A 26,426-nucleotide genomic window follows, 5' to 3' on the forward strand; every position below is an offset into this window, starting at 1 on the left:
TCAGACAGTAGTAGTAGTAGTAGTAGTAGTCTGCTCAGACAGTAGTAGTAGTAGTAGTAGTAGTCTGCTCAGACAGTAGTAGTAGTAGTAGTAGTAGTCTGCTCAGACAGTAGTAGTAGTAGTAGTAGTCTGCTCAGACAGTAGTAGTAGTAGTAGTAGTCGTCTGCTCAGGCAGTAGTAGTAGTAGTAGTAGTAGTAGTAGTAGTAGTAGTAGTAGTCTGCTCAGACAGTAGTAGTAGTAGTAGTAGTAGCTAGACAGTAGTAGTAGTAGTAGTCAGTAGCTGCAGACAGTAGTAGTAGTAGTAGTCTGCTCAGACAGTAGTAGTAGTCGTCTGCTCAGACAGTAGTAGTAGTAGTAGTAGTAGTAGTAGTAGTAGTAGTAGTAGTAGTAGTAACAGTAGTAGTAGTAGTAGTAGTAGTAACAGTAGTAGTAGTAGTAACAGACAGTAGTAGTAGTCTGCTCAGACAGTAGTAGTAGTAGTCTGGTCTGACTCTCAGACAGTAGTAGTAGTAGTAGTAGTAGTAGTCTGCTCAGACAGTAGTAGTAGTAGTAGGAGTCTGCTCAGACAGTAGTAGTAGTAGTAGTAGTCTGCACAGACAGTAGTAGTAGTAGTCTGCTCAGACAGTAGTAGTAGTAGTAGTAGTAGTCTGCTCAGACAGTAGTAGTAGTTGTCAGACAGTAGTAGTCTGTCAGACAGTAGTAGTAGTAGTCTGCTCAGACAGTAGTAGTAGTAGTAGTAGTAGTGAGTAGTAGTAGTAGTAGTTGGCTAGTGACAGTAGTAGTAGTTGGCTCAGACAGTAGTAGTAGTAGTAGTAGTAGTAGTCTGCTCAGACAGTAGTAGTAGTAGTAGTAGTAGTCTGCTCAGACAGTAGTAGTAGTAGTCTGCTCAGACAGTAGTAGTAGTAGTAGTAGTGACAGTAGTAGTAGTAGTAGTAGTGACAGTAGTAGTAGTAGTCTGCTCAGACAGTAGTAGTAGTAGTAGTCATCTGCTCAGACAGTAGTAGTAGTAGTAGTAGTCTGCTCAGACAGTAGTAGTAGACAGTAGTAGTAGTAGTAGTAGTAGTAGTGACAGTAGTAGTAGTAGTAGTGACAGTAGTAGTAGTAGTAGTGACAGTAGTAGTAGTAGTAGTAGTAGTGACAGTAGTCTGCTCAGACAGTAGTAGTAGTCTGCTCAGACAGTAGTAGTAGTCTGCTCAGACAGTAGTAGTAGTCTGCTCAGACAGGTAGTAGTAGTAGTCTGCTCAGTGACAGTAGTAGTAGTCTGCTCAGACAGTAGTAGTAGTAGTAGTGACAGTAGTAGTAGTAGACAGTAGTAGTAGTAGTGACAGTAGTCTGCTCAGACAGTAGTAGTAGTCTGCTCAGACAGTAGTAGTAGTCTGCTCAGACAGTAGTAGTAGTCTGCTCAGACAGTAGTAGTAGTCTGCTCAGACAGTAGTAGTAGTCTGCTCAGACAGTAGTAGTAGTCTGCTCAGACAGTAGTAGTAGTCTGCTCAGACAGTAGTAGTAGTAGTGACAGTAGTCTGCTCAGACAGTAGTAGTAGTCTGCTCAGACAGTAGTAGTCTGCTCAGACAGTAGTAGTAGCTCAGACAGTAGTAGTAGTCTGCTCAGACAGTAGTAGTAGTCTGCTCAGACAGTAGTAGTAGTCTGCTCAGACAGTAGTAGTAGTCTGCTCAGACAGTAGTAGTAGTCTGCTCAGACAGTAGTAGTAGTCTGCTCAGACAGTAGTAGTAGTCTGCTCAGACAGTAGTAGTAGTAGTAGTCGTCTGCTCAGACAGTAGTAGTAGTAGTAGTAGTAGTAGTCTGCTCAGACAGTAGTAGTAGTAGTAGTAGTAGTAGTAGTAGTAGTAGTAGTAGTAGTCTGCTCAGACAGTAGTAGTAGTAGTCTGCTCAGACAGTAGTAGTAGTAGTAGTAGTAGTAGTCTGCTCAGACAGTAGTAGTAGTCTGCTCAGACAGTAGTAGTAGTAGTAGTAGTCTGCTCAGACAGTAGTAGTAGTCTGCAGTAGTAGTAGTAGTAGTAGTAGTAGTAGTAGTAGTAGTAGTAGTAGTAGTAGTAGTAGTAGTAGTCTGCTCAGACAGTAGTAGTCGTCTGCTCAGACAGTAGTAGTAGTAGTAGTAGTCTGCTGAGACAGTAGTAGTAGTAGTAGTAGTAGTACCTTTGCAACCTGCAGAGACAGTCAGTCAGTAGTAGTACTGTAGTAGCCTGCTGAGACACAGTTTGTAGTAGTAGTAACCTGCTGATACAGAGATAGTGTAGTAGCCTGCTGAGACAGTTAGTAGGAGTAGTACTGTAGTAGCCTGCTGAGACGATGACAGGTGGTAGTAGTGTAGTAGCCTGCTGAGAAAGAGACAGCCAGTAGTAGTACTGTAGTAACCTGATTACACAGTCAGTAGTAGTAGTACTGTAGTAGCCTGCTGAGACAGACAGGTAGTAGTACTGTAGTAACCTGATTACACAGTCAGTAGTAGTAGTATTGTAGTAGCCTGCTGAGACAGACAGTTAGTTAGTAGTACTGTAGTAACCTACTCAAATCAAATTCAAATCAAGTCACATTTATTTATATAGCCCTTCGTACAACCTGCTCAGACAGTAGTAGTAGTAGTAGTAGTAGTAGTAGTAGTAGTAGTAGTAGTAGTAGTAGTAGTAGTCTGCTCAGACAGTAGTAGTCTGCTCAGACAGTAGTAGTCTGCTCAGACAGTAGTAGTCTGCTCAGACAGTAGTAGTAGTCTGCTCAGACAGTAGTAGTAGTAGTAGTCTGCTCAGACAGTAGTAGTAGTCTAGTCTGCTCAGACAGTAGTAGTAGTAGTAGTCTGCTCAGACAGTAGTAGTAGTAGTAGTCTGCTCAGACAGTAGTAGTAGTAGTAGTAGTAGTCTGCTCAGACAGTAGTAGTAGTAGTAGTCTGCTCAGACAGTAGTAGTAGTAGTCTGCTCAGACAGTAGTAGTCTGCTCAGACAGTAGTAGTAGTAGTAGTAGTAGTCTGCTCAGACAGTAGTAGTAGTAGTAGTAGTAGTAGTCTGCTCAGACAGTAGTAGTAGTAGTCTGCTCAGACAGTAGTAGTCTGCTCAGACAGTAGTAGTAGTTGGCTCAGACAGTAGTAGTAGTTGGCTCAGACAGTAGTAGTAGTAGTAGTAGTAGTCTGCTCAGACAGTAGTAGTAGTAGTAGTAGTCTGTAGTCAGAGTAGTAGTAGTCTGCTCAGACAGTAGTAGTAGTCTGCTCAGACAGTAGTAGTAGTAGTAGTAGCTGCTCAGACAGTAGTAGTAGTAGTAGTAGTAGTCTGCTCAGACAGTAGTAGTAGTAGTAGTAGTAGTAGTAGTAGTAGTAGACAGTAGTAGTAGTAGTAGTCTGCTCAGACCGTAGTAGTAGTAGTCTGCTCAGACAGTAGTAGTAGTAGTAGTAGTAGTCTGCTCAGTAGTAGTAGTAGTAGTAGTAGTAGTCGTCTGCTCAGACAGTAGTAGTAGTAGTAGTAGTAGTAGTAGTAGTCGTCTGCTCAGACAGTAGTAGTAGTAGTAGTAGTAGTAGTAGTAACAGTAGTAGTAGTAGTAACAGTAGTAGTAGTCTGCTCAGACAGTAGTAGTAGTAGTAGTCTGCTCAGACAGTAGTAGTAGTAGTCTGCTCAGACAGTAGTAGTAGTAGTCTGCTCAGACAGTAGTAGTAGTAGTCTGCTCAGACAGTAGTAGTAGTCGTCTGCTCAGACAGTAGTAGTAGTAGTCTGCTCAGACAGTAGTAGTAGTAGTAGTAGACAGTAGTAGTAGTAGTCTGTAACAGTAGTAGTAGTCTGCTCAGACAGTAGTAGTAGTAGTAGTTGGCTCAGACAGTAGTAGTAGTTGGCTCAGACAGTAGTAGTAGTAGTAGTAGTGCTAGTAGACAGTAGTAGTAGTAGTCTGCTCAGACAGTAGTAGTAGTAGTAGTAGTAGTAGTAGTAGTTGCTCAGACAGTAGTAGTAGTAGTAGTCTGCTCAGACAGTAGTAGTAGTAGTCTGCTCAGACAGTAGTAGTAGTAGTAGTAGTAGTAGTAGTAGTCTGCTCAGACAGTAGTAGTAGTAGTAGTTGGCTCAGACAGTAGTAGTAGTTGGCTCAGACAGTAGTAGTAGTAGTAGTAGTAGTAGTAGTAGTAGTAGTAGTAGTAGTAGTAGTCTGCTCAGACAGTAGTAGTAGTAGTAGTAGTAGTAGTAGTAGTAGTAGTAGTTGGCTCAGACAGTAGTAGTAGTAGTAGTAGTCTGCTCAGACAGTAGTAGTAGTAGTAGTAGTTGGCTCAGACAGTAGTAGTAGTTGGCTCAGACAGTAGTAGTAGTAGTAGTCTGCTCAGACAGTAGTAGTAGTAGTAGTAGTAGTAGTAGTAGTAGTAGTAGTCTGCTCAGGTAGTAGTAGTAGTAGTCTGCTCAGACAGTAGTAGTAGTAGTCTGCTCAGACAGTAGTAGTAGTAGTAGTAGTGACAGTAGTAGTAGTAGTAGTAGTAGTAGTGACAGTAGTAGTAGTCTGCTCAGACAGTAGTAGTAGTAGTCATCTGCTCAGACAGTAGTAGTAGTAGTAGTAGTAGTCTGCTCAGACAGTAGTAGTAGTAGTAGTAGTAGTAGTAGTAGTAGTGACAGTAGTAGTAGTAGTAGTAGTGACAGTAGGCTGCTCAGACAGTAGTAGTAGTCTGCTCAGACAGTAGTAGTAGTAGTAGTAGTAGTCGTCTGCTCAGACAGGTAGTAGTAGTAGTAGTAGTAGTAGTAGTGACAGTAGTAGTAGTAGTAGTGACAGTAGTAGTAGTAGTAGTGACAGTAGTAGTAGTAGTAGTAGTAGTGACAGTAGTCTGCTCAGACAGTAGTAGTAGTCTGCTCAGACAGTAGTAGTAGTAGTAGTAGTAGTAGTCTGCTCAGGTAGTAGTAGTAGTAGTCTGCTCAGACAGTAGTAGTAGTAGTAGTCGTCTGCTCAGGCAGTAGTAGTAGTAGTAGTAGTAGTAGTAGTAGTAGTAGTAGTAGTAGTAGTAGTAGTAGTAACAGTAGTAGTAGTAACAGTAGTAGTAGTAGTAGTAGTAACAGTAGTAGTAGTAGTAGTAACAGTAGTAGTAGTCTGCTCAGACAGTAGTAGTAGTAGTAGTAGTAGTCTGCTCAGACAGTAGTAGTAGTAGTAGTAGTAGTAGTAGTGACAGTAGTAGTAGTAGTAGTGACAGTAGTAGTAGTAGTAGTGACAGTAGTAGTAGTAGTAGCAGTAGTAGTGACAGTAGTCTGCTCAGACAGTAGTAGTAGTCTGCTCAGACAGTAGTAGTAGTAGTAGTAGTCGTCTGCTCAGACAGGTAGTAGTAGTAGTAGTAGTAGTAGTAGTAGTAGTAGTAGTAGTAGTAGTAGTGACAGTAGTAGTAGTAGTAGTAGTGACAGTAGTAGTAGTAGTAGTGACAGTAGTAGTAGTAGTAGTAGTAGTAGTAGTGACAGTAGTCTGCTCAGACAGTAGTAGTAGTCTGCTCAGACAGTAGTAGTAGTAGTCTGCTCAGACAGTAGTAGTAGTCTGCTCAGACAGTAGTAGTAGTCTGCTCAGACCGTAGTAGTAGTAGTCGTCTGCTCAGACAGTAGTAGTAGTAGTAGTAGTAGTAGTAGTAGTCGTCTGCTCAGACAGTAGTAGTAGTAGTAGTAGTAGTAGTAGTAACAGTAGTAGTAGTAGTAACAGTAGTAGTAGTCTGCTCAGACAGTAGTAGTAGTAGTCTGCTCAGACAGTAGTAGTAGTAGTAGTAGTAGTAGTCTGCTCAGACAGTAGTAGTAGTAGTAGTAGTAGTCTGCTCAGACAGTAGTAGTAGTAGTCTGCTCAGACAGTAGTAGTAGTAGTAGTAGTAGTAGTCTGCTCAGACAGTAGTAGTAGTCTGCTCAGACAGTAGTAGTAGTAGTAGTAGTAGTAGTAGTCTGCTCAGACAGTAGTAGTAGTCTGCTCAGACAGTAGTAGTAGTAGTAGTAGTAGTAGTAGTCTGCTCAGACAGTAGTAGTCGTCTGCTCAGACAGTAGTAGTAGTAGTAGTATTAGTAGTCTGCTGAGACAGTAGTAGTAGTAGTAGTAGTAGTAGTAGTAGTAGTACCTTTGCAACCTGCAGAGACAGTCAGTCAGTAGTAGTACTGTAGTAGCCTGCTGAGACACAGTTTGTAGTAGTAGTAACCTGCTGATACAGAGATAGTGTAGTAGCCTGCTGAGACAGTTAGTAGGAGTAGTACTGTAGTAGCCTGCTGAGACGATGACATGTGGTAGTAGTGTAGTAGCCTGCTGAGAAAGAGACAGCCAGTAGTAGTACTGTAGTAACCTGATTACACAGTCAGTAGTAGTAGTATTGTAGTAGCCTGCTGAGACAGACAGTTAGTTAGTAGTACTGTAGTAACCTACTCAAATCAAATTCAAATCAAGTCACATTTATTTATATAGCCCTTCGTACATCAGCTGATATCTCAAAGTGCTGTACAGAATCCCAGCCTAAACCCCAAACAGCAAGCAATGCAGGTGTAGAAGCACGGTGGCTAGGAAAAACTCCCTAGAAAGGCCAAAACCTAGGAAGAAACCTAGAGAGGAACCAGGCTATGTGGGGTGGCCAGTCCTCTTCTGGCTGTGCCGGGTGGAGATTATAACAGAACATGGCCAAGATGTTCAAATGTTCATAAATGACCAGCATGGTCGAATAATAATAAGGCAGAACAGTTGAAACTGGAGCAGCAGCAGCACGGTCAGGTGGACTGGGGACAGCAAGGAGTCATCATGTCAGGTAGTCCTGGGGCATGGTCCTAGGGCTCAGGTCCTCTGAGAGAGAGAAACAAAGAGAGAAGGAGAGAATTAGAGAACGCACACTTAGATTCACACAGGACACCGGATAGGACAGGAGAAGTACTCCAGATATAACAAACTGACCCTAGCCCCCCGACACATAAACTACTGCAGCATAAATACTGGAGGCTGAGACAGTAGTAGTATTGAGTCACACAGTCAGTAGTTGTTCTGTAGTAGCCTGCTGAGACACAGGTGGTAGTAGTAACCTGTTGAGATAGACAGTAGTAGTGTAGTAGCCTGCTGAAACAGACTAGTAGTAGTACTGTAGTAACCTGATTAGACAGTTAGTTAGTAGTATTGTAGTAGCCTGCTGAGACAGACCGTAGTAGCCTGCTGAGATAGACCGTAGTAGTGTAGTAGCCTGCTGAGACAGACAGTAGTATTGTAGTAGCCTGCTGAGACAGACAGTAGTAGTAATGTAGTAGCCTGCTTAGGCAGGTAGTAGTAGTAGCCTGCTTAGATAGTTAGTGTAGTAGCCTGCTGAGACACAGGTGGTAGTAGTAACCTGTTGAGACAGTCAGTATTAGTACTGTAGTAGCCTGCTGAGACCGACAGTAATAGTAGTAGTAGTAGTGTAGTAGCCTGCTGAGACAGACAGTAGTAGTGTAGTAGCCTGCTGAGACAGACAGTAGTAGTAGTAGTAGTAGTAGTAGTAGTAGTAGTAGTAGTAGTAGTAGTAGTAGTAGTAGTAGTGTAGTAGCCTGTTGAGACAGACAGTAGTAGTGTAGTAGCCTGCTGAGACAGACAGTAGTAGTAGTATTAGTAGTAGTAGTGTATTAGCCTGCTTAGATAGGTAGTGGTGGTAGTAGTAGTAACCTGCTTAGATAGTTAGTGCAGTAGTTTGCTGAGACAGAGTTAGTGCAGTAGTTTGCTGAGACAGACAGTAGTACTAATGGTAGTGTAGTAGTTTGCTGAGACAGACAGTAGTAGTAATGTAGTAGCCTGCTTAGGCAGGTAGTAGTAGTAGCCTGCTTAGATAGTTAGTGTAGTAGCCTGCTGAGACACAGGTGGTAGTAGTAACCTGTTGAGACACAGTCAGTAGTAGTACTGTAGTAGCCTGCTGAGACAGAGACAGTTAGTAGTAGCCTGCTGAGACAAACAGTAGTAGTGTAGTAGCCTGCTGAGACAATGACAGGCAGTAGTAGTAGTAGTAGTACTGTAGTAGCCTGCTTAGACAGTAGTAGTAGTAGTATTAGTAGTAGTAGTAGTACTGTAGTTAGACAGTAGTAGTGTAGTATCCTGCCTAGACAGTAATGGTAATAGTGTAGTATCCTGCTGAGACAGGAAGTAGTATTAGTGTAGTTGCCTGCTTAGACAGTCATAGTAGTGTAGTTGCCTGCTTAGACAGTTAGTAGTAGTTTAGTAGCCTGCTGAGACACAGGTATTAGTAGTTAGTAGTAGTAGTAGTAGTAGTAGCATTGCTTGCTGTTTGGGGTTTTAGGCTGGGTTTCTGTACAACACTTTGACATCAGCTGAGGCAGAGTTCCTGTGTCTGTGTTCTTTTCCCCATCTTAATCTTTTCTTTTTATTGGCCATTCTGAGATATGGCTTTTTCTTTGCAACTCTGCCTAGAAGGCTACCATCCCGGAGTCACCTTTTCACTGTTGACATTGAGACAGGTGTTTTGCGGTTACTATTTAATGAAGCTGCCAGTTGAGGACTTGTGAGGCGTCTGTTTCTCAAACTAGACTCTCTAATGTACTTGTGCTCTTGCTCAGTTGTGCACTGGGGCCTCCTACTCCTCTTTCTATTCTGGTCAGGGCCAGTTTGCACTGTTCTGTGAAGGGAGTAGTACACATTGTACGAGATCTTCAGTTTCTTAGACTGACGGGTTTCAGAGGAAAGTTCTTTGTTTCTGGCCATTTTGAGCCTGTAATCGAACCCACAAATGCTGATGCTCCAGATACTCAGCTAGTCTAAAGAAGGCCAGGTTTATTGCTTCTTAAATCAGGGCAACAGTTTTCGGCTATGCTAGCATAATTGCAAAAGGGTTTTCTAATGATTAATTAGCCTTTTTAAAATGATAAACTTGGATTAGCTAACACAACGTGCCATTGGAACACAGGAGTGATAGTTGCTGATAATGGGCCTCTGTACGCCTATGTAGATATTCCATTTAAAATCTGCCGTTTCCAGTTACAATAGTAATTTACAACATTAACAATGTCTACACTGTATTTCTGATCAATTTTACGTTATTTTAATGGACAAAAAATGTGATTTTTCTTTCAAAACAAGGACATTTCTAAGTAACCCTGTAAAGCTCGTCCTCCTCTTCTGAGGAGGAGTAGTAGGAAGGATCGGAGGACCAATGCGCAGCGTGGTACGTGTTCATGATGATCTTAAATAAACTCAGAACACTAAAACAAAAATAACGAGAATGACACGAAACGAAACAGTCATTTCTGGTGACCTACACAAAGACAGAAAACAATCACCCACGAAACACAGGTGGGAAAAGGCTACCTAAGTATGATTCTCAATCAGAGACAACTAACGATATGTAAACTTTCTTAAAGTGGCATCATTAAAGTGTCTAGTTCCATTTATTAAATTGGTCAATGATATCAAGTCTGTAGGTAGGCAGCCACCTGTCTGTGCTAGTGATGGCTGTTTAATAGTCTGATGGCCTTGAGATTGAAAAACAGCTTCTATCTCTGTCCCAGCTTTGATGCACCTGTACTGACCTTGCCTTCTGGATGATAGCGGGGAGAACAGGTAGTGGTTTGGGTGGTTGTTGTCCTTGATTATCTTTTTTGCCTTCCTGTGACATCAGGTGTTGTAGGTGTCCTGAAGGGCAGGTGGTTTGCCCCCGGTGACGCGTTGTGCAGACATCACTACCCTATGGAGTGCCCTGTGGTTGTGGGTGGTGCAGTTGCCATACCAGGCGGTGATACAGCCCGACAGGATGCTCTCAATTGTGCACCTGTAAAAGTTAGTGAGGGTTTTAGGTGACAAGCCACATTTTTTCAGCCCCCTGAGCTTGAAGAGGCGCTGTTGCGCCTTCTTCACCATATTGTCTGTGTGCGTGGACCATTTCAGTTTGTCGGTGATATGTGCACTGAGGAACTTAACTTTTCACCTTCTCCACTGCTGTCCTGTTTGTGTGTGTGTGTGTGTGTGTGTGTGTGTGCCTGTCTGTCATTGCCAACTGTCTTTAGCAAACTGGGTGTGACTGAAAGAGATGCTCTTTGAGAGAGGGAATGAGTAATGTTTTATTAATTGATGATTTCTCCACATGATTTCTCACAATGATGTTCAACTTGTAATGTGCTGCCTGTCACTCACAACATGTCCTGTTCCCTTTTGTTGCAGCTCTGCCATGTTTCCCTCCAGTGCCCTCCTCTCTGTCTGTTTCTCTTCCTCCTTTCATTATTCATTGTTTTGTCTACCAACCAGGGGGAACTCTGATAGGGGTATGTGGGCACAGTTTCACAGGGCAAAGAGAATGAATCTCACTTTCAATGAGCTCTTACGAGGGATTTTCCTGTGGGTGCTTCTGTGTGAATTAAAATGACAGTACTTAGGCCAACTGTGTGTGTTTGTGTGAGACACTCCCTCATGTAACAGGACACTGAAAGCATGGCTAGAGCGTGGCCGTGTGTGAACTGGCTTGAAGCAGGTGTTTCAGTGTGTCTCTTACGGTTTGTGATGGTGTCATAATTGTAGCGGGTGTTTCATCATGTGTGTGTCTCTGTGTCACTCCATCTCTCTGTGTGTGTTTCTGTCTCGTAGGCGATGATAACTCACTGTGCCTGTCTGTGTCACTCCATCTCTCTGTGGCCTTTGTTTCTTACACAGATAAAGGTTCCTGGCTCCTTTGTAAGCTGTCTGTAGCACAGTGTCACACCCTGGCCCCTTGGTGAGCCACAGTCCTTTGTGGAGGTGTCAGATGGAGCGCTGGGGTTTAGGCTCTTTTGAAATCTATACAAAATCAAATCAAATCAAATCAAATTTTATTTGTCACATACACATGGTTAGCAGATGTTAATGCGAGTGTAGCGAAATGCTTGTGCTTCTAGTTCCGACAATGCAGTAATAACGAGCAAGTAATCTAACTAACAATTCCAAAAAAAAACTACTGTCTTATACACAGTGTAAGGGGATAAAGAATATGTACATAAGGATATATGAATGAGTGATGGTACAGGGCAGCATAGGCAAGATACAGTAGATGATATCGAGTACAGTATATACATATGAGATAAGTATGTAAACCAAGTGGCATAGTTAAAGTGGCTAGTGATACATGTATTACATAAGGATGCAGTCGATGATATAGAGTACAGTATCAACGTATGCATATGAGATGAACAATGTAGGGTAAGTAACATTTTTTATTTTTTAACACTTTTTTTTGTCCATTTAAAATCAAATTGATCAGAATTACAGTATAGACATTTTTAATGTTGTAGCTGGAAACGGCAGATTTATAAAAAAAAAAGGAATATCTACATAGGTGTACAGAGACCCATTATCAGCAACCATCACTCCTGTTTTCCAATGGCACGTTGTGTTAGCTTATCCAAGTATATCATTTTAAAAGGCTAATTGAGCATTAGAAAACCCTTTTGAAATTATGTTAGCACAGCTGAAAACTGTTTAAAGAAGCAATAAAACTGGCCTTCTTTAGACTAGTTCAGTATCTGGAGCATCAGCATTTGTGGGTTCAATTACAGGCTCAAAATGGCCAGAAACAAAGAACTCACCAGTCTCAATGTCAACAGTGAAGAGGTGACTCCGGGATGCTGACCTTCTAGGCAGAGTTCCTCTGTCCAGTGTCTGTGTTCTTTTCCCCATCTTAATCTTTTATTGGCCAGTCTGAGATGTGCCTTTTTCTTTGTAACTCTGCCTAGATGGCCAGAAAATGTCCTCTGGTCTGATGAAGGAAAAATAGAACTGTTTGGCCATAATGACCATTGTTGTGTTTGGAGGAAAAAGGGGGAGGCTTGCAAGCCGAAGAACACCATCCCAACCGTGAAGCACGGTGGTGGCAGCATCATGTTGTGGGGGTGCTTTGCTGCAGGAGGGACTGGTGCACGTCACAAAATAGATGGCATCATGAGGGAGGAAAATTATGTGGATATATTGAAGCAACATCTCAAGATGTTCCCTTCAGGAAGTTAAAGCTTGGTCGCAAATGGATTTTCCAAATGGACAATGAGTCATGCCCTGACCTTAGAGATCCTTTTTATTCTCTATTTTGGTTAGGTCATGGTGTGACTATGGTGGGCAATCTAGTTTTCCTATTTCTTTGTTTGGCCTGGTATGGTTCCCAATCAGAGGCAGCTGTCTATCGTTGTCTCTGATATTGGATCATACTTAGGCAGCCTTTTCCCCACCTTAGTTTGTGGGATCTTGTTTTTGGTACTGTGCTGTTTAGCCCTACTAGACGTTATGTTTCATTTTGTATTTGTTTGTTTTTTGGTGTTCATTTAATAAATTCAAATGTATGCCTACCACGCTGCACCTTGGTCTGATTCCCTTCCATCGACGAACGTAACACAATGACCCCAAGCATACTTCCAAAGTTGTCAAAATGGCTTAAGGACAACAAAGTCAAGGTATTGGAGTGGCCATCACAAAGCCCTGACCTCAATCCCATAGAAAATTTGTGGGCAGAACTGAAAAAGTGTGTGCGAGCAAGGAGGCCTACAAATATTAATTATAGTGTATAAAGCCCTTTCCCAGCAATGCAGGGTTAAAAACGAAGACAAGTTTAGCGAAATAGTAACGCTATATACAAGGACTCCTGTACCGAGTCAATGTGCAGGGGTATGAGGCAGTCGATGGGTTGCAGGGGTGAAAAGTAGATAGGAGGTCCCGTACCGAGAATAAATCACGTGTGCATGTCCAACCCAAACTATATTGGCATAACAGGCCAGGCCCTGGACGTTCTGCCGCCCAAAGGCAAACAGGCCCTGGACGTTCTGCCGCCCAAAGGCAAACGGGCCCTGGACGTTCTGCCGCCCAAAGGCAAACAGGCCCTGGACGTTCTGCCGCCCAAAGGCAAACAGGCCCTGGACGTTCTGCCGCCCAAAGGCAAAAACAGGCCCTGGACGTTCTGCCGCCCAAAGGCAAACAGGCCCTGGACGTTCTGCCGCCCAAAGGAAAAAATAAATCTTTGCTAATAGTTGGCAGATCAGAACATAGTAGCAACCCAATCCACATGCCTATGCTACAAATTAAACAATTACTAGCACATCTGGTTAGTAGGCTATTTAATAATCAGTTCAATGTCAGTAACATGTATACTAATATTTTCAATCTGATTACACTGTTAAAATCACCAATGTCTCTATGAATTGTATTTTTCTTTTTCTTTGTGCAATGATTGATTGGAGAAAAACTCCTTGCAATCGAGAAAATATCGCTCTGAAAAAGTCTCAAAGGTGGATAATGAAAATGGAAGTTTCAGGGAAGAAAACACAGAGAAATAGGCATATTTCTCCAATGCCAAACCAGAGTGTCTTGTTTGCGAATAATTCATTATTAGACATCCTTATGAATCTAAGCATGGCACTTTTGAAAGTTGCCCTTCAAATCAAATCAAATCAAATTTTATTTGTCACATACACATGGTTAGCAGATGTTAATGCGAGTGTAGCGAAATGCTTGTGCTTCTAGTTCCGACAATGCAGTAATAAAAAGCAAGTAATCTAACTAACAATTCCAAAAAAAAACTACTGTCTTATACACAGTGTAAGGGGATAAAGAATATGTACATAAGGATATATGAATGAGTGATGGTACAGAGCAGCATAGGCAAGATACAGTAGATGATATCGAGTACAGTATATACATATGAGATAAGTATGTAAACCAAGTGGCATAGTTAAAGTGGCTAGTGATACATGTATTACATAAGGATGCAGTCGATGATATAGAGTACAGTATCAACGTATGCATATGAGATGAACAATGTAGGGTAAGTAACATTATATAAGGTAGCATTGTTTAAAGTGGCTAGTGATATATTTACATCATTTCCCATCAATTCCCATGATTAAAGTGGCTGGAGTAGAGTCAGTGTCATTGACAGTGTGTTGGCAGTAGCCACTCAATGTTAGTGGTGGCTGTTTAACAGTCTGATGGCCTTGAGATAGAAGCTGTTTTTCAGTCTCTCGGTCCCAGCTTTGATGCACCTGTACTGACCTCGCCTTCTGGATGACAGCGGGGTGAACAGGCAGTGGCTCGGGTGGTTGATGTCCTTGATGATCTTTATGGCCTTCCTGTAGCATCGGGTGGTGTAGGTGTCCTGGAGGGCAGGTAGTTTGCCCCCGGTGATGCGTTGTGCAGACCTCACTACCCTCTGGAGAGCCTTACGGTTGAGGGCGGTGCAGTTGCCATACCAGGCGGTGATACAGCCCGCCAGGATGCTCTCGATTGTGCATCTGTAGAAGTTTGTGTGCTTTTGGTGACAAGCCGAATTTCTTCAGCCTCCTGAGGTTGAAGAGGCGCTGCTGCGCCTTCCTCACGATGCTGTCTGTGTGAGTGGACCAATTCAGTTTGTCTGTGATGTGTATGCCGAGGAACTTAAAACTTGCTACCCTCTCCACTACTGTTCCATCGATGTGGATGGGGGTGTTCCCTCTGCTGTTTCCTGAAGTCCACAATCATCTCCTTAGTTTTGTTGACGTTGAGTGTGAGGTTGTTTTCCTGACACCACACTCCGAGGGCCCTCACCTCCTCCCTGTAGGCCGTCTCGTCGTTGTTGGTAATCAAGCCTACCACTGTTGTATCGTCCGCAAACTTGATGATTGAGTTGGAGGCGTGCATGGCCACGCAGTCGTGGGTGAACAGGGAGTACAGGAGAGGGCTCAGAACGCACCCCTTGTGGGGCTCCAGTGTTGAGGATCAGCGGGGAGGAGATGTTGTTGCCTACCCTCACCACCTGGGGGCGGCCCGTCAGGAAGTCCAGTACCCAGTTGCACAGGGCGGGGTCGAGACCCAGGGTCTCGAGCTTGATGACGAGCTTGGAGGGTACTATGGTGTTGAATGCCGAGCTGTAGTCGATGAACAGCATTCTCACATAGGTATTCCTCTTGTCCAGATGGGTTAGGGCAGTGTGCAGTGTGGTTGAGATTGCATCGTCTGTGGACCTATTTGGGCGGTAAGCAAATTGGAGTGGGTCAAGGGTGTCAGGTAGGGTGGAGGTGATATGGTCCTTGACTAGTCTCTCAAAGCACTTCATGATGACGGATGTGAGTGCTACGGGGCGGTAGTCGTTTAGCTCAGTTACCTTAGCTTTCTTGGGAACAGGAACAATGGTGGCCCTCTTGAAGCATGTGGGAACAGCAGACTGGTATAGGGATTGATTGAATATGTCCGTAAACACACCGGCCAGCTGGTCTGCGCATGCTCTGAGGGCGCGGCTGGGGATGCCGTCTGGGCCTGCAGCCTTGCGAGGGTTAACACGTTTAAATGTCTTACTCACTTCGGCTGCAGTGAAGGAGAGACCGCGTGTTTCCGTTGCAGGCCGTGTCAGTGGCACTGTATTGTCCTCAAAGCGGGCAAAAAGTTATTTAGTCTGCCTGGGAGCAAGACATCCTGGTCCGTGACTGGGCTGGGTTTCTTCCTGTAGTCCGTGATTGACTGTAGACCCTGCCACATACCTCTTGTGTCTGAGCCGTTGAATTGAGATTCTACTTTGTCTCTGTACTGGCGCTTAGCTTGTTTGATAGCCTTGCGGAGGGAATAGCTGCACTGTTTGTATTCAGTCATGTTACCAGACACCTTGCCCTGATTTAAAAGCAGTGGTTCGTGCCTTCAGTTTCACACGAATGCTGCCATCAATCCAAGGTTTCTGGTTAGGGAATGTTTTAATCGTTGCTATGGGAACGACATCTTCAACGCACGTTCTAATGAACTCGCACACCGTATCAGCGTATTCGTCAATGTTGTTGTCTGACGCAATACGAAACATCTCCCAGTCCACGTGATGGAAGCAGTCTTGGAGTGTGGAGTCAGCTTGGTCAGACCAGCATTGGACAGACCTCAGCGTGGGAGCTTCTTGTTTTAGTTTCTGTCTGTAGGCAGGGATCAACAAAATGGAGTCGTGGTCAGCTTTTCCGAAAGGGGGCGGGGCAGGGCCTTATATGCGTCGCGGAAGTTAGAGTAACAATGATCCAGGGTCTTTCCACCCCTGGTTGCGCAATCAATATGCTGATAAAATTTAGGGAGTCTTGTTTTCAGATTAGCCTTGTTGAAATCCCCAGCTACAATGAATGCAGCCTCCGGATAAATCGTTTCCAGTTTGCAGAGAGTTAAATAAAGTTCGTTCAGAGCCATCGATGTGTCTGCTTGGGGGGGGATATATACGGCTGTGATTATAATCGAAGAGAATTCTCTTGGTAGATAATGCGGTCTACATTTGATTGTGAGGAATTCTAAATCAGGTGAACAGAAGGATTTGAGTTCCTGTATGTTTCTTTCATCACACCATGTCACGTTGGCCATAAGGCATACACCCCCGCCCGTCTTCTTACCAGAAAGATGTTTGTTCCTGTCGGCGCGATGCGTGGAGAAACCCGCTGGCTGCACCGCTTCGGATTGCGTCTCTCCAGTGAGCCATGTTTCCGTGAAGCAGAGAACGTTACAGTCTCTGATGTCCCTCTGGAATGCTACCCTTGCTCGGATTTCATCAACCTTGTTGTCAAGAGACTGGACATTGGCAAGAAGAATGCTAGGGAGTGGTGCACGATGTGCCCGTCTCCGGAGTCTGACCAGAAGACCGCTTCGTTTCCCTCTTTTTCTGAGTCGTTTTTTTTTTGGTCGCTGCATGTAATCCACTCGGTTACACTGGTTGTAAGGCAGAACACAGGATCCGCATCGCGAAAAACATATTCTTGGTCGTACTGATGGTGAGTTGACGCTGATCTTATATTCAGTAGTTCTTCTCGGCTGTATGTAAAGAAACTTAAGATGACCTGGGGTACTAGTGTAAGAAATAACACGTAAAAAAACAAAAAACTGCATAGTTTCCTAGGAACGCGAAGCGAGGCGGCCATCTCTGTCGGCGCCGGAAGAAGAAAACTCGGACTAAACAGAGGTTTGACTGACGAGGTTTGACTGACGAAGAAAAATGAGAGCTTCAACTGCTGGTTTCCCTAAAAGCTGCTTGGTTTTAAACATCTTCTCTTTTCAGAAAATGAAAAGCTTAAATAATAGGGACAGAATAAAATGTTCTTTTTTTTGTGTCCTCCAATATCGAAGGCCGCAGCTCAGCTTCAGATTGTCAATGAGGAATCAATACATCTCCATATGCATCAGTCACCTCTGGGCATTTTAGTGCTTGTTTCTAGCACAAGGCATCGTCGAGTTAAGCATTGTTATAGAACGCTTGGTATCATCTGGATACGTGTTGTGTACAATTTCTAAATATAAAGCACACGATAGATATCCTTTTTGCCCTTTTCTTTCACAACGGATATGGCATATCCTCACTCAATTTGAGCTCTGGTTTTAACAGAACAGTGTTTGGGAAGGGCTTGGTCTGAGGTTTTTATGGCGTGCATGGTGACCGTATTGGAGGATTTGGATATACTGACAAATCTATAGCATAGTTGTGCCTGTAGGTAGGCCTACATCCATTTTTTTTAATAGGAGGAAATGGGCAACAACAAAGCCCTCTTGTTGGTAGTGAAGTCAAATTTAAAATGTTCTGTCTTTCCTCTTGATCCCTCACTCGACACTCCAGCCAATCTTTTTCCTCGCTCTCTCTCTCTCGTTCTCTCCCCTCCATCTCCTCCCAGAACTCTCCTCCCTCTTCCTCTCCCCTTCCTTCCTCTCTGCAGAGGACAAGACCTCTTATGTTACCTCATAAATAATTTAGCAGAAACCTGGCGCGTTCCCTCTTCCTTCTCGTCCCCTCTTTACCACCTCCTGTATTGATGCGTTCTTCCAGTTGTGTACTTTTTGATTTTCAGGACCTTGGTGATTTATTTTTTCTTGTTGTTGTAAAGTCACTCTTTCCGTGTCTGAAATAATCCAGTGGATTAACGTCACTTTAGTGGTGTGACCTTCTCGCTGCACGTGTCACTCTGATTTACCACAGGTGATGGTGCCAGTGGGCGTTTTGTGAGATTATAGTCTGGCCCAGTTCCACATCCTCATCCATCATACCAAATAAATGATTATTATTAAGGTTATGGCTACAACCCAAATGGAACCCTATTCCCTATGTGATGCACTTTTGACCAGAGGCCTATTAGTGTGGTGTCCCTATGGGCCTTGGTCTAACATGGTGGTGCACTATATTGGGTAAAGGGTGCTATTCGGGATGCACGTTCTATCAGGATTATTGCCAGTCAGTCAGTGTGCTTTGCTACTGTCCTTAGAAGGTCCATTCACCCTGATAAACAATGATTTGATGTCTAGCCAGCTCGTTATGTTACGCAGTACATTACTTTAATGAAACTAAGTGAAGGCCTGGACATTTGTGTGAGAGGGAATGGATCTGATCCGACAGAGCTTTATTGCTTTAGAGACCGTACAGCTGTAACGTTTCAATCCCTAATGTTTTCTATAAAGATGGGGAGGAACAGAGAGAGAGAGAGTGTTGCTTGGCTACCCAGACTCCTTGCTATGGGTTGGGCCAGAGCCAGAACACGTGGGTAAAGCCACGGTTTGAAAATTCGTCATGGGCTTCGATGACGATTGGTTAGCGACGATCCAATCGCTGATGACTTTGTTTTGAACAACCCCCTCGTCACCTCAAACGACTTCAATGACGTCAGTCTCAGACTGAAGCATGTAGCGAGAGCAGAGGAAACAATTCAGTGAGTCGTCAGGGTAGGATGAGAGAGCAGGACACCTAAAGAGGAGGCAAAGACTGAAGTAGGAGCAGAGAGATGGCATGAGGAACAGGGGCATGGGGAGAAGGAAAGAGAGACACTTATGTCTTATTAGCTCCTCTGGCAGAGCTGTGTTGTACAGGTCCACATATTCCTGAGGGTATCAACTACCATGACAGGATGGCCTTGGACAGCTGCTTGCTCAATAACAAAACCACAATTTGCATTGTGAAGTGGATAAAATATGAGGCAGAGATACGTGAGGCAGAGATACGTGCCTCCCGGGTATGAGAGAGACACACACACACAGAGTAAATCTTGATTGGCATATCTGCTGTTTATCCTAGTGCAGTCTTGATGCCTATAAATGAACCCAGAGCAGAATGACAGTGTTCCTGGCAGCCCTGACTGCCCCTCTCCTCAACCCATCCCCTCCACTAGATTTACTGTATACTGCTTCTCTCTGTGATGAGTGCATCACAAATGGCACCCTATTTCCTATGTAGTGCACTACTTTTGACCAGAGATCTATAGGGAATAGGGTACAATTGGGACACAGCCAAAGTCTCAAGTCTCTGACAGAGCTCCTGTTGTAAGGGGAAAGGAAGGAAGATGGGTGCACTGAGCTTTCTGAGGTTGACTGTGACACTTCCACTGTTGCTGCTCCTGTGTTGAAAGACCATGACAGATCTGATTGACAGGCTGAACTTGTTGACAGGATGAATTGATTTTTTTCTTTAAAGGGTGTGTGTGTGTGTGTGTGTGTGTGTGTGTGTGTGTGTGTGTGTGTGTGTGTGTGTGTGTGTGTGTGTGTGTGTGTGTGTGTGTGTGTGTGTGTGTGTGTGTGTGTGTGTGTGTGTGTGTGTGTGTGTGAGCAATCATGCTCCTCTGGTCACAGAATTGGCCAGCTTGTGCTCATCAAGACGATACTCCTGTGTTTTTTCTCTCGGTCTCTCTCTCTTTGCCACCCTCCGCTTTCCTAGAGCGGAGGAAAAGAACACAATTTTCTCTGAATGAGCATAAACAAGGGAGAGGCATGAACGGAGAGAGTCAGTGATTTCGGTGAGGAGCCTGGTTTCATCAACACAGACAGCTGCAGGTCAGGAAGGCCACAGACACGTAGGCCTGTGATGGTAAATGAATAACCGGGTAAAAATGACCGCGTAACTAACGGTTACAGATGAACACCATAGATAAAATAACCGGCAAAACCATTTTAAATAAGCCTACATTAATTTTTGGGAAAAACACATTTCTGAATTTTTTTTTTCATGTAGATGAACTTGCCCTAATAGCAGGCGAACTGATTTGCGTGTAGAAATAGAATCCCTATTACATTTTTTTGTTTTGTTGCAAAAACAGTAACAGACGAGGTAGGCGTATATTTTTATTTAGAAAATGTGATTGATCTTCTCCAACCTGGCATTTCTTAATTTGTAGATTCATATTTATAAGTAATAACCTGAAGAATAATAATAATCATAATACTGGGTTTTATTAAGAAGTATATCCATGTTAACAAGTGAACAAACAGAATTGTGGCCTCCCATTTTTACACAGGGCCTTATAAGCCTAAGACAACAGTAACATACATTTAAACAAAATGGACATTTACAAAACCGAATGACAAGGAAAAAATGGAAACAAAGTGTAAATGCAATAGGGAAATGGCACGTTTCTTTTGTCTGATAGCCTATGGGTTAAGTTGTCAATACGAAAATGTGACAATCCTCTCCAATCTGACATTTCTAAATTTGTATACTAGACTAATATTTAGAGGTAATAATGAATTAAATAATAATTAAATGATACTGATAACAGTATAATGGTAATAATTAAGTTGCAGAGAGGATGTATTTTTGAGTCACAGCCCTACAAACACGCACACACACACACACACACACACACACACACACACACACACACACACACACACACACACACACACCACTGAAGGCTGTTTCTCAAAGTTCTCATTTTACACACTCCAATGTTTACACAGAGAGTCCGATATTTCCCTCAGATTTATTTGAATGGTGTAAAAAAGACTGGTGGTTCTTTATGAATTTCGGTAAATTCAAATGACAACAAACAAAAGGTGACCGACTGCCTTTGTGACACCCTGGATGGAAGTAAAGATGCAGCTAGCTAGTGTCTACTGAAGCTATGGCTCCCATGGCAATGGGCCCTGAACAAGGGCTGTGCTTATTATGGGATGAGCTACACATTCACAGTACACCAGAACAGGCAGATGACATGACGACTATCTTTTTGGAATAAACTGCATGGGGGAGAGAGACGTAAGGTTGGAATAAACTGCATAGGGAGAGAGACGTAAGGTTGGAATAAACTGCATAGGGAGAGAGACGTAAGGTTGGAATAAACTGCATAGGGAGAGAGACGTAAGGTTGGAATAAACTGCATAGGGAGAGAGACGTAAGGTTGGAATAAACTGCATAGGGAGAGACGTAAGGTTGGAATAAACTGCATAGGGAGAGAGACGTAAGGTTGGAATAAACTGCATAGGGAGAGAGACGTAAGGTTGGAATAAACTGCATAGGGAGAGAGACGTAAGGTTGGAATAAACTGCATGGGGGAGAGAGACGTAAGGTTGGAATAAACTGCATGGGGGAGAGAGGGAGAGAGACGCAAGGTTGGAATGAACTGCATGAGTGAGAGAGACGTAAGGTTGGAATAAACTGCATGGGGAGAGAGACGTAAGGTTGGAATAAACTGCATGGGGGAGAGAGACATACGGTTGGAATAAACTGCATGAGGGAGAGAGGGAGAGAGACGTAAGGTTGGAATAAACTGCATGGGGAGAGGGAGAGAGACGTAAGGTTGGAATAAACTGCATGGGGAGAGAGGGAGAGAGACGTAAGGTTGGAATAAACTGCATGAGGGAGAGAGACGTAAGGTTGGGATAAACTGCATGAGGGAGAGAGACGTAAGGTTGGGATAAACTGCATGAGGGAGAGAGACGTAAGGTTGGGATAAACTGCATGAGGGAGAGAGACGTAAGGTTGGAATAAACTGCATGAGGGAGAGAGACGTAAGGTTGGAATAAACTGCATGGGGAGAGAGGGAGAGAGACGTAAGGTTGGAATAAACTACATGAAGGAGAGAGGGAGAGAGACGTAAGGTTGGAATAAACTGCATGAGGGAGAGAGACGTAAGGTTGGAATAAACTGCATGGGGGAGAGAGGGAGAGAGACGTAAGGTTGGAATAAACTGCATGGGGAGAGAGACAAGGTTGGAATAAACTGCATGGGGAGAGAGACAAGGTTGGAATAAACTGCATGAGGGAGAGAGACGTAAGGTTGGAATAAACTGCATGGGGAGAGAGGGAGAGAGATGTAAGGTTGGAATAAACTGCATGGGGAGAGAGGGAGAGAGACGTAAGGTTGGAATAAACTGCATGGGGAGAGAGGGAGAGAGACGTAAGGTTGGAATAAACTGCATGGGGAGAGGGAGAGAGACGTAAGGTTGGAATAAACTGCATGGGGAGAGAGGGAGAGAGACGTAAGGTTGGAATAAACTGCATGGGGAGAGAGGGAGAGAGACGTAAGGTTGGAATAAACTGCATGAGGGAGAGAGTGACGTAGGGAAGGTTTGAATAAACAGAGCGAGAGAGGAAGGCTCCACACGTGTGCATCCCAAATGGCACCCTATTCCTATAGTACACTAATAGGGCCCTGGTCAAAAGTTCTATTCGCTATATAGTGCACTTCTTTTGACCAGAGCTCTAATGGGTCCTGGTTAAATGTATTGCAGCTCATAGGGAATAGGGTGTTGTTGATCCCTCCCATGGGGGACTGGGTCCATGTGGAAGGGGATTAAATATGTAAAGGGGCTTCTCCTTTAGGAGCGAAGATGATCCAGACTGAAATACTGAATAAATAACACAATGTTGCTTGGCTGGGTTTAGCATATCTACAGTGCTTGGTATACTCTCTGTGTCCCAAATGGGACCCCTATTTATTCCCTGTGTAGTGCACTACTTTTAACTAGAGCCCATAGGTTAGGGGGCAAATAGGGTGTCATTTGGTACGTATTCTATATCTACAGTACTCCGTGTACACTATTTCCATTTTGGATGGACATTTGGTGTCGTCATATGATGAAGTCCTCACTTGTGGTTTGAAATAAAATATTCCGTAGTCTGTGTCCGGTCTTCTCTGAGTGCAGAGGGCAATTTAACCAGTCTTATCTGAGAAAGCCAGGGGGAATCAGACCATCTCTCCATCCATCTCTCTGCTAAACCTCTTTCTTTCTGCTTTCTCAGTAATACTCAGCGCTTTCATCCCAGGCCTGAGTCACACAGGATTACTGTTCACTGCCAGGTGTGTGTGTGTCTCAAAGAGAAAATGTGTGTTTGAGTGAGCATGAGTGTGCGCACACAAGTGTGCATGTGAGTTTTGTGCATGTGAGTTTTGTGCATGTGAGTTTTGTGCATGTGAGTTTTGTGTGCGTGTGTGAGAGTTTTGTGTGTGCGTGTGTGAGAGTTTTGTGTGTGTGTGTGTGTGAGAGTTTTGTGTGTGTGTGTGTGAGAGTTTTGTGTGTGAGAGTTTTGTGTGTGTGTGTGAGAGTTTTGTGTGTGTGTGAGAGTTTTGTGTGTGTGTGTGAGAGTTTTGTGTGTGTGAGAGTTTTGTGTGTGTGTGTGTGTGAGAGTTTTGTGTGTGTGAGTTTTGTGTGTGTGTGAGTTTTGTGTGTGTGAGAGTTTTGTGTGTGTGTGTGTGTGTGAGAGTTTTGTGTGTGTGTGAGAGTTTTGTGTGTGTGTGAGAGTTTTGTGTGTGTGTGTGAGTTTTGTGTGTGTGTGTGAGAGAGTTTTGTGTGTGTGTGTTTTGTGTGCGTGTGTGAGTTTTGTGTGAGAGTTTTGTGTGTGTGTGTGTGTGTGTGAGAGAGTTTTGTGTGTGTGTGTGTGAGAGAGAGTTTTGTGTGTGTGTGTGAGAGTTTTGTGTGTGTGTGTGTGTGTGAGAGTTTTGTGTGTGTGTGAGTTTGTGTGCGTGTGTGAGTTTTGTGTGAGAGTTTTGTGTGTGTGTGTGTGTGTGTGAGAGAGTTTTGTGTGTGTGTGTGTGTGTGTGTGTGTGTGAGAGAGAGTTTTGTGTGTGTGTGTGTGTGAGAGAGTTTTGTGTGTGTGTGAGAGTTTTGTGTGTGTGTGTGTGAGTTGTGTGTGTGTGTGTGAGAGTTTTGTGTGTGTGTGTGAGTTTTGTGTGTGTGAGTTGTGTGTGTGAGTTTTGTGTGTGTGTGAGAGTTTTGTGTGAGAGAGTTTTGTGTGTGTGAGTTTTGTGTGTGTGTGAGTTTTGTGTGTGTGTGAGTTTTTGTGTGTGTGAGTTTTGTGTGTGTGTGTGAGTTTTGTGTGTGTGTGTGTGTGAGTTTTGTGTGTGTGTGTGTGAGAGTTTTGTGTGTGAGAGTTTTGTGTGTGTGTGTGTGTGTGAGAGTTTTGTGTGTGTGTGAGAGTTTTGTGTGTGTGTGAGTTTTGTGTGTGTGAGAGTTTTGTGTGTGTGTGAGAGTTTTGTGTGTGTGTGAGAGTTTTGTGTGTGTGTGTGTGAGTTTTGTGTGTGTGTGTGAGAGAGTTTTGTGTGTGTGTGAGTTTTGTGTGCGTGTGTGAGTTTTGTGTGAGAGTTTTGTGTGTGTGTGTGTGTGTGTGTGAGAGAGTTTTGTGTGTGTGTGTGTGTGAGAGTTTTGTGTGTGTGTGTGAGAGTTTTGTGTGTGTGTGTGTGAGAGTTTTGTGTGTGTGTGAGTTTGTGTGCGTGTGTGAGTTTTGTGTGAGAGTTTTGTGTGTGTGTGAGAGAGTTTTGTGTGTGTGTGTGTGTGTGTGTGTGTGTGTGTGTGTGTGAGAGAGAGTTTTGTGTGTGTGTGTGTGTGTGTGTGTGTGAGTTTTGTGTGTGTGTGTGAGAGTTTTGTGTGTGTGAGAGTTTTGTGTGTGTGTGTGAGTTTTGTGTGTGTGTGAGTTGTGTGTGTGAGTATTGTGTGTGTGTGTGTGAGAGAGTTTTGTGTGAGAGAGTTTTGTGTGTGTGAGTTTTGTGTGTGTGTGTGAGTTTTGTGTGTGTGTGTGAGTTTTGTGTGTGTGTGAGAGTTTTTTGTGTGTGTGAGAGTTTTGTGTGTGAGTTTTGTGTGTGTGTGAGAGTTTTGTGTGTGTGTGTGTGTGTGTGTGAGTTTTGTGTGTGTGTGTGTGAGAGTTTTGTGTGTGTGTGAGAGTTTTTGTGTGTGTGAGAGTTTTGTGTGTGAGTTTTGTGTGTGTGTGAGAGTTTTGTGTGTGTGTGTGTGTGTGTGTGAGTTTTGTGTGTGTGTGTGTGAGAGTTTTGTGTGTGTGTGTGAGAGTTTTGTGTGTGAGTTTTGTGTGTTTGAGTGTGTGTGTGAGTTGTGAGTGTGTGTGTGAGTGAGAGGTGTGTGTGTGTGTGAGAGTTGTGTGTGTGTGTGTGTGAGAGTTGTGTGTGTGTGTGTGTGTGTGAGGTGTGTGTGTGTGTGTGAGAGAGTTGTGTGTGTGTGTGTGTGTGTGTGAGAGAGTTGTGTGTGTGTGTGTGTGTGTGTGAGTATTGTGTGAGTGAGAGTTGTGTGTGTGAGTGAGAGTTGTGGGTGTGAGAGTTGTGGGTGTGAGTTGTGTGTGAGAGTTGTGGGTGTGTGTGAGAATTGTGGGTGTGTCTGTCTGCTAATGCTCCTCAGGCCTGTAACACCTCAGATGCTGCCTGCCCTGTGTGTCACACCACTGCTCTTATCACCCAGAGCCAAGCACGACACACCCTGGCCCCTGGAGATGAGCTGCTGAGGTCAAGTTTAGTTGCATCACCACTGTGGAGGCCCACTCTGACTCTTTCTGTTATGCTGTAGTTTAATATCTTGGGTATCGTACATACAGGCTATTGTGGACAACGTTTTTTTGCAGTGAAATGCTTGATGACAGTTTCTTTGTGATTCGATTTGTTTGTTTACAATTTGTCGGTACTATTTGTCGGTACAGTCTTCTATGGTTGTGCCCAATTACTCCCTACATTAGGAACACCTCTTTCCATGAGACTGACCAGGTGAATCCAGGTGAAAGCTATGATCCCTTATTGATGTCACTTGTTAAATCCACTTCAATCACTGTCAATGAAGGGGAAGAGACGAGTTAAAGACCTATTTTTAATCGTTGCGACAACTGAGACATGGATTGTGTTTGTCTGCCATTCAGAGGGTGAATGGACAAGACTAAATATTGAAGTGTCTTTGAACAGGGTATGGTAGTAGGTGCTACGTGCACAGGTTTGTATCAAGAACTGCAATGCTGCTGGGTTTTTCATACTCAACAGTTTCCTGTGTTTATCAAGAATGGTCCACCAACCAAAGGATATCCAGCCAACTTGACACAACTGTGGGAAGCATGTGAGTCTACATGGGCCAGCATCCCTGTGGAACGCTTTCGACACCTGGTAGCGTCCATGGCCTGAAGAATTGAGGCTGTTCTGAGGACAAAAGGGGGTGCAACTCAATATTAGGAAGGTGTTCCTAATGTTTTCTACACTACTTTTGACCAGAGCTCTATGGTGCAATTTGGGATGCAGAACAAGCCAACTGCACTTTTGCTATTGCAATATTTGGCCTGATCTGGGATCTGTATAAGTGAGTGTAATGAATAGACTTAAGGAAGCTGTGCCCTAGTCAGTGGTGTAAAGTGCTTAAGTGGTACTTTATAGTATTTTTTACTTAAGTTGTTTTTGGGGATATCTGTACTTTACTATTGATACTTTTACTTCACTACATTCCTAAATAAATGAATGTACTTTTTACTCCATACATTTTCCCTGACACCTGAAAGTACTTGTTACATGTTGAATGCTTAGCAGGACAAGGAAATGGTTTAATTCAAG

At 43.6% G+C, this 26,426-nt stretch overlaps 1 protein-coding gene across 4 annotated transcripts in view; it reads left to right on the forward strand.

Moving 5' to 3' along the window:
* The window catches only part of LOC112247321 (engulfment and cell motility protein 1), a 179,790-nt gene that overhangs the window by 32,186 nt on the left and 121,178 nt on the right, over positions 1-26,426 (forward strand). The window lies entirely within an intron of this gene.

This window comes from Oncorhynchus tshawytscha, linkage group LG13, assembly GCF_018296145.1.
Source record: "Oncorhynchus tshawytscha isolate Ot180627B linkage group LG13, Otsh_v2.0, whole genome shotgun sequence".
Classification (NCBI taxonomy): domain Eukaryota; kingdom Metazoa; phylum Chordata; class Actinopteri; order Salmoniformes; family Salmonidae; genus Oncorhynchus; species Oncorhynchus tshawytscha.